Source organism: Stenella coeruleoalba, assembly GCF_951394435.1.
Source record: "Stenella coeruleoalba genome assembly, chromosome: 12".
NCBI lineage: Eukaryota > Metazoa > Chordata > Mammalia > Artiodactyla > Delphinidae > Stenella > Stenella coeruleoalba.
The window spans coordinates 41,586,292-41,594,172 of NC_137158.1; the positions used below are offsets into that span (position 1 = coordinate 41,586,292).

Genomic DNA, 7,881 nt, shown 5'->3' on the forward strand with positions numbered 1-7,881 from the left:
ATAAAGCACAAAAATATGGAAAGTGTTACATATGGAAAATGTTAAATTATAAAATATAGCACTCTCTAATATATGTTTAATATTTAATATATATAATATACATTGCAATATTTTCCACCTTAAGAATTCCACCTTAAGAATACCTGTGTGGGGGCTTCCCTGGTGGCGCAGTGGTTGAGAGTCTGCCTGCTGATGCAGGGGACACGGGTTTGTGCCCCGGTCCAGGAGGATCCCACATGCCGCGGAGCAGCTGGGCCCGTGAACCGTGGCCGCTGAGCCTGCGTGTCCGGAGCCTGTGCTCCGCAATGGGAGAGGCCACAACAGTGAGAGGCCTGCGTACCGCAAAAAAAAAAAAAAAAAAAAAAAAAGAATACGTGTGTGGGACTTCCCTGGTGGCTCAGTGGTTGAGAGTCTGCCTGCCAATGCAGGGGACATGGGTTCGAGCCCTGGTCCTGGAAGATCCCACATGCCGTGGAGCAACTAAGCCCGTGTGCCACAACTGCTGGGCCTGCACTCTGGAGCCCGTGCTCCACAACGAGAGAAGCCACTGCAATGAGAAGCCCGTGCACCGCAACGAAGAGTAGCCCCCGCTCGCCACAACTAGAGAAAACCCATGCACAGCAACGAAGACCCTACACAGCCAAAAATAAATTAATTAATAATTAAAAAAACCGTGTGTGTGTGTGTGTGTGTGTGTGTGTGTGTTGTGAGAGTTTTATTTTCTCATTCTTTAATACTTTTTATATTTTGTACGTATAATGTATATACACACTAATATTTTCTATACCAAGGATTTTTTTGTGGTTCACGTGAAGGGTACACCCTCCTCTGGAGACCCCTTAACCACAGGATCCAAACCAAGCCCCTCAGAAGCTGTCCTGGCTCTCCGCAGGCAGACCTGCCACCTTCTCCATGCCGACCCAGAACTCCGCCTCTGTCAGGCAGCTTTCCCCATTACTCCCCTCCATCCCAACACATGCTTTGGAGTCAGAACCCCTAAGGTTAACTACAGATGGCTGCTTACCAGCTGTGGGACCACGGACAATGTATGTAACCTCTACAGGCCTCAATTCTCACCTGTAAAATTGGAACAATAGCATGAACTTTTCTGGTGGTTGTGAGGACAGAAAGAGGAAATACCTAGAAGGCAGCCTGGCCCAGAGACGGCAGTCAACAACTGATGACCATCACCATCGTTTTGCCAGGGGGCTCACTACTGCCTGCAGCTGCTATTTATTCTGATCTCTGCTGCCCTGCTGAGGGCTCCTTACCTTCTAGTTCAAGGGCTACCTTTCCTGACCGCTCCAGCCCTCTTGGCCTCCTCCATACTCTCTCTCCTCTGGCACCCCCCCAACCTTCTGCACTTAGGCCCAGGTATCTGCAGGTTACCAGTTAACCATTTCTGTCTACTCTCACTTCCCCATCCAGCTTACTGCTCCAAAAGGGCAGGGGCCAACAGAGGTCCTGCTCCTGGGTGCTCACCACAGGTGGCAGGTGCTCAGGCAAAGCAGATGAAGCAGACATGTGCCCTCAGACTGCATGAGTCTACAGTCTTCCTGAACCACCACCTCCTGGCATTTTGTCACCCTTTGTCCATTCGCTGAAATCACAAGGTTGCATCTGCTGTCCTATGAAATCCCACAGGCTCCTACAGAAGAGGCCACTCTAACCAGACACTCCAGCAGATTCTGCCAAGCTGGGATCAGCATCTAATCACGTTTCCATCACAACACAGGGAGAAACATGTGACTGGCCCTTAGCAACAGTTTCTCAAGAAAGCTACCCCTATAGAGAGCTCATTAAGTTAACTGAACAAACGTGAGGCAAAAGCTAAAAACAGACCTGTGCTGTCTGAAGCCTCATGCAGCACGTGGCAGAAGCTGGAAAGGGCAAGGATGGAGCCTGGCTCCCAGGACGAGCAGGGAAAGAAAAAAAAAATCTGCTGGGCAGGCAGCCCCTGGGTGGGTCCCTATCCCTGAGAAAGAAGAGAGCTCTGGACTTCCTCCTGGGGCTGAAGACCCTTTGGTGAGGCCAGACCAGCCCCGCCCTTCCCCGCCCCCCAACACTCACAGACAGCTGCTCCCAGGTATGAAAAGCTCTCCTCCACTCCCTAACCCCTAAGTCATTTGGAATCCAGGGCAGGGTAACACCAGGAACTGGCTTTGAAGAGCAACTTAAATAGTGAAAATTTTAAATTTAAAATTCATTTCAATTCAGTAAACCTCAGGCACTTACCATGTGTTCTGGGTGGCATAGTCCTCACTCTTAAGAGGTTTACAAGGACAGATAGGTTACGTAACAAATACCCACAACTCAGGATAACACACAGTAAACGCTCTAATGGGGGAGCAGGAAGAGCATTCTGGGAGCAGAGAGGAGAAAGGAGGAATAATACTGAAGGGGGACAACAGGTAATCAGCGAGGGCTGCATGGAAGAGGCAGTACTTGTCCTGGGGCTTGGCTCCTGACTCCTGGAACCTGTGAGTTGTCTTCCTCAGGGCTCAACTAAATTCACCAAGTACTGGTTAAGTGGTTAAATAAGAAGGTATTCCAGGAGTTTGGTTATTGCCTATACGTTGGTTGCGGAGGGTAGACTGGAAATGCTGCAGCTTCTTTTGTCTTTGGGGAACCTATTCAATGCGGTTAGAGAGACTCAAACCTCAGAGAGCAGACACCAAGGACGCTGCTCCCTTGCACCCTTTGCTAGTTGTCCCCCTTCCTTATGGAGACCAGTGGGGTAAAATAGACTCCTTGGCTCACTTTGATGTAAACATAGGAAAGCAAACTGGGGCAGCACACACCTGTGAGTTATGGCTTTTAAAATAATTTTGGAATGCAAAACAGTCTCAGCTACCTTCACTGACTGCTTGCCTTCAAGCAAAATCAGCACAAGGGGTTAATACTATTCCCTTTGCCTGGAGTATATAAAAGGCAACCTTCCTGTATTAAAGGAGCAGCAAACCTGGAAAGAGGAGAAAAGAAGGATGTGTTCCACCCCTGACATTCTGTATGTTTCAAAAGAACTCAAGACAGCAGGTGAAGGAGTAGGCAACTTTAACCTGAAGGTCTTAGCAGCCCATCACATTAGGAAACATGTCCACAAATGCACCTACGTACGCACTCAGACAGAGAGGGAAATTTCAAGAGTGTCTAGAACATCAAACATGCAGGCCACCAGAGCTTGGGTCAAAAATCTCTGGCTCCACCGCAGCTGGTGAAGGTGTATAGGGAAGGGTGGGAGCCGCTGTGGGGTGTCAGCAGTAGGAATTCAGCTCTCATTTTCAAAGTCACCAGGAGGCTCCATCCCTAGAGGCAAACTCTTGAAAGGAAGGGGCAGCTCACACCTGCTTCAGACAGAGCCACACTCAAAAGCAGGGACATATGCCTGTGGTTATCCCTCAGACACACAGACGAAGTAAAAGTTGTGACAAAGGGGTCTGTGAGGCCTGGAGACTGTGGCAGGGCTCTTCAACGAGAAAATGTGCACCGTAAAGCACTATACCAGGGGTCCCCAACCCCCGGACCCCAGACCCCGGACCAGTACTGTTAGGCACCAGGCCACACAGCAGGAGGTGAGCGGCGGGCGAGCTTTCATCTGCCGTTCCCCATCCATCGCTCCGCATCACAGCCTGAACCATCCCCCACCCCCACCCCCCACCGCCGTCTGTGGAAAAACTGTCTTCCACGAAACCGGTCCCTGGTGCCAAAAAGGCTGGGGACCGCTGCTCTATACAAACGTTAGGATTTAGTGTTTAAGGAAATTAACATCAACATTACTTCAGCTGAAATGAGTAACTGTCGTTCCCAGCCTCCGAGGAGCTAGTGCTGTTTGCCTCACTCCCACCCGCCTCACTGAAAATTAATCAGTTCATTTATTTATTCCTTTACTCGATTCATTCAATACGTGCCGTTGAGCACCGAATATATGCAGATGCCCTCAAGAAATTCGCAGCCTGGTAAAAATGTTCCAAAGGTACTAGTTACACCAAATGCATAGAAAAGGTCTGAAAAGAAACACGCCAGAAGTGGCTTCCTCTGGGGAGGGGAGCAGGATGGGGGTATTAACTGAATTCTTTACCAGTGAAAGACTCAACCAAAGCACCCAAGTGTAGCTCTGATTTTTGAAAAATGACGCCTCTGTAAGCTACCTTTTCATATGCAACAAAATGAAAAAAATTTGATCTTGGAGTAAGCTGCTATTTCAGTGAGTCAGAAACTTCCTGAAATAGACGTGACCACTGCTGGCAGCTGTTCCCAGCTGAGTGAATTCACTCCTGAGTGAATGTCCCAACCTGCAGGTTGCAAGAGCACCAAACAACTTTTAATTATGTCCTCCTTCACACTGTCCTCTTGGAGGCCAAGCAAGTTCTGTTTCACGTGAGTGGAGCTCCTCGGGCTCATTTTAGTTCCATTTTCAACTTCCCGTTGACCCCAATTCCTCTCTGGCCCCAGGAATTAAGAGGAACACACTGGAACTGTGTTCCAGCTACATAAATTCTAGGCCTCAGAATGGCCGTGCATGCTGACAGTCATGTACCCTGTCCCTGGGCCCTCCAGTTCCTGCTGTCCTGCCCTTTCAGATGACCACAGCGTCCGTCAGCCCTCTCAGGTGGGCAAGGCCAGGGGCTGCTGAAAAAGGTCCCTTAAGAGGGTGTCCCAGACCACCCGGCCATGCATGCTGGCTCACGGTGCCCACTCCCCACTAGAGGACATGGGGAAGAAGACTTCCTAAGTGTCCTCTGAGAAGTTTTAAACAAGCAGAAGCCACTTAAACAATGAATGGTAGAATTAACATATAATTCATTCGTTCTCAAAGTATAGTCCCAAGGCCGCAGCATCAGCACGCCCTGGGAACTGGGTAGAAATACAAATTCTCAGGCCCTGCCCCACACCTACTGAATCAGAAATTGGGGGTGGGGTGCAGCAAACTCAGTCTCATCAAAAGCCCTCCAGGGGAGTCTAGTGCAGGCTGAAGTGTGAGCAGCACTAATATAATTATCTGAAGCTGCGATGAGAAATGACTGGTTCCCTTTACATGAAAATTCTAGAAACTGCTCAGTTTGAGTGCCTGCCTCAGAGAGTGTGTGTGAGTGGTCATTGCCTCAGACACTTAATTCTACAGATGAGCTAAGTTATTTGAGGATGTCTGCTAGGGCTGCCATTACAAAATGGCACCAGGGACTGGGTGGCTTAAACAACAGACATTTTCTCTCTGATCTAGAGGTTGGAAGTCCAAGATCAAGGTGTCGGCAGATTTGGTTTCTCCTGAGGCATCTCTCCTTGGCTTGCAGGTAGCCGCCCTCTTGCTGCCTCTGCAGAATGGTCACCCCTGCATACATGCATGCCCCTGGCATCTCACTATGCATCCTCACGGCCTCATCTTATAAGGGCACCATGTTGGATCAGGGCCCACCCTAACAGCCTCATTTTAACTTAATCACCTCTTTAAACCCAATCTCCAAATACTGTAACATTCTGAGGTACTGGAGGTTAAGAATTCAATGTATAAATTTGGGGGGATACATTTCAGTCAGAACAAGAGTCTTCTCAAAATGGACTGTTCTATCAGTTTTCACCAGTCCTGTCTGAAACACTTTCCCAGGGCGTGTGGGACCAAGGAGAGGATGACTGGATTCTCCTTCCTTCTCCTTGGCTCCCTCATCCCCTCACACTGCTTCAGGCCTGTCCACTACAGGCCCAAAGACCCCTGGGAAGGACAGCCATGCCATCGGCTGAGAAGCAGACAGGAAGAGGAGGAAACGGAGGGGGAACGGGAAAGAAGAAGGGAGAAGGAGAGACTGAAAAAAAAGAAAGGAGAAGGACAAAGGGTGAAAGCGTTAATGAGCTCTGCAGGGAGAGGCCTACCTGCCTCTGTTTCCAGAATCAGAGATTCTAACTCCACCCAATGTGGAAGGCCAACCAGGGAGCCAGACCAAAGCTATGTCACTTATGAGCTGGGTGGTCTTGGGTCAGCCATTTACACCCTTGATATCTCTGCTCATTCATTTATTGTCTGGTTCATTCATTTGTTTGTTCACTAGTTTATTCGATCGTCCATCCTACAGAATAAGAATAGGCTTTAGACACTGTCCTAGGTATTATTTCCTTGTTGGTCAAATGGGAATAATAACCCCAATTTGCAGGGATCCTCTTAGGAGGATATGAGACAAACACCTAGCAGAGTGTCTAACCTTTTCGTGACTGGTTTGTGACTCTCACCTCACGTGAATGTAAGCCCTTGGGGATAGGAACGTGGTGTGTGTTTGTTCCCTCTGTCTCCCAGCACCTGGAGAGTGACTGGTGCTCAACAGACATTTGAGGAAGGAAAGAAACTTGGGATGAGTGGGGGAGAGAAGAAAGTGAGGCAAGCATGGCACGCTGAGAGCCCACTACCATTGCTGCTACCTCTTGGGATGGCCCAGATCCCGAGGAGTCCTGAGGACAGAGTCACGTTAGCACCAGATCTTGGAACCTCACCACTTCCCTCCTTCCTCAGCAAGGCTTCTGGGAACAGAAGGCTATACTTCTGAAGACATGAGGGATTCCAGGTCAGCTGTAGACCAGTCCACAAAGCAACTGAATTTGTCACCAGTGAAGCCCATTAACAATTCCCGGGAAATAAAAATAGAATCTGGTTAATAAAATAAAGTCTAACCTTTTTTCTTTTCCTTTGCGCTTGTCTAGCTTCATTCGAAGTGCACCCGACTCTTCAGACCAGAGATCCTAGTGTGAAACTGCGGCGCTCAACACCTCAGCTCGGCAGGCCGTGTGCGTGAGTGCTACGCTCGACACTGCAATCCAAGATGGCGGCAGGGGCGGGCCGCGCGCAGAGACGCACGCCCCGCACGGCGATCAGGATCCGCAGCCGTGAGCATTGCGGCTGCGTGAGAACTCCGCCCCCTCCCTCCCCCGACGCCACTGACGCAGGTGAGAACCCTACTAAGCAGTCCGCAGCCTGTGGGAAGCGCATGTGCTCTAAATTAGTAGCTCGCACCTCTCTGTCGTCCGATCAAAGAAGAAAGCTTTCCGTTGCTTCTGAACCAAACTTGGTCTCATTCTATTGGCTCAAACGACACTGAGCAGGAGAATCCTTGTTGGGGACTGACTCCGGTGGGTCCATGACAAAATTTCTCTTTGACGCTCTTCCAATTTCACCCCCCTTTCCTATACCCCTTACTCCTGATGCCCACGGGCTGCTGGGGCCCCGCACCCTGAGGGGAAAAGGGAGAGGGTGAGGTCAGAGCTCTGAACTCTCCCACACTATCCCCTTTGCACTTGCCAAGGCTTGTGTCCCTCCTGATAATTCCAGACATCTGGCCTGTGGAATGAGCTGAAGAACAAATTCTCACCGTGGTGTAAGAAACATGGTAGGATGGTGTGTTACCCCTCCCAAGGGTCCTTGCCCTGCCGCCGGGCCTGTGCTTTAAGCCACAGACTGTAATTACAGAAAGTTAGCACTGGGAGGGATCTTTTTTTTTTAATTTTTTAAAATTAATTAATTTATTTATTTTTGGCTGTGTTGGGTCCCTGTTTCTGTGCGAGGGCTTTGTCCAGTTGCAGCGAGCGGGGGCCACTCTTCATCGCCGTGCACGGGCCTCTCACTATCGCAGCCTCTCCTGTTGCGGAGCACAGTCTCCAGACGCGCAGGCTCAGTAGTTGTGGCTCACGGGCCCAGTTGCTCCAAGGCATGTGGGATCCTCCAGACCAGGGCTTGAACCCGTGTCCCCCGCATTGGCAGGCAGACTCTCAACCACTGCACCACCAGGGAAGCCCTGGGAGGGATCTTACAGACCAGCCAGCCCAACCCTTCATCTCCAACGGCCAATTGCAGCCCCACAAAAACATAAAATCTAATACTGATCCCCTGAACAGAATATCTCT

At 49.9% G+C, this 7,881-nt stretch overlaps 1 long non-coding RNA gene across 2 annotated transcripts in view; it reads right to left on the reverse strand.

Moving 5' to 3' along the window:
- The window catches only part of LOC307195396, a 131,504-nt gene extending 124,557 nt beyond the window's left edge, over positions 1-6,947 (reverse strand). For both annotated transcript variants that reach the window (XR_013830827.1, XR_013830828.1), the window contains exon 1: positions 6,656-6,947. This is a non-coding gene — a long non-coding RNA (uncharacterized lncRNA). The remainder of the gene's footprint in view (positions 1-6,655) is intronic.
- Between the last annotated feature and the right edge of the window lie 934 nt (positions 6,948-7,881).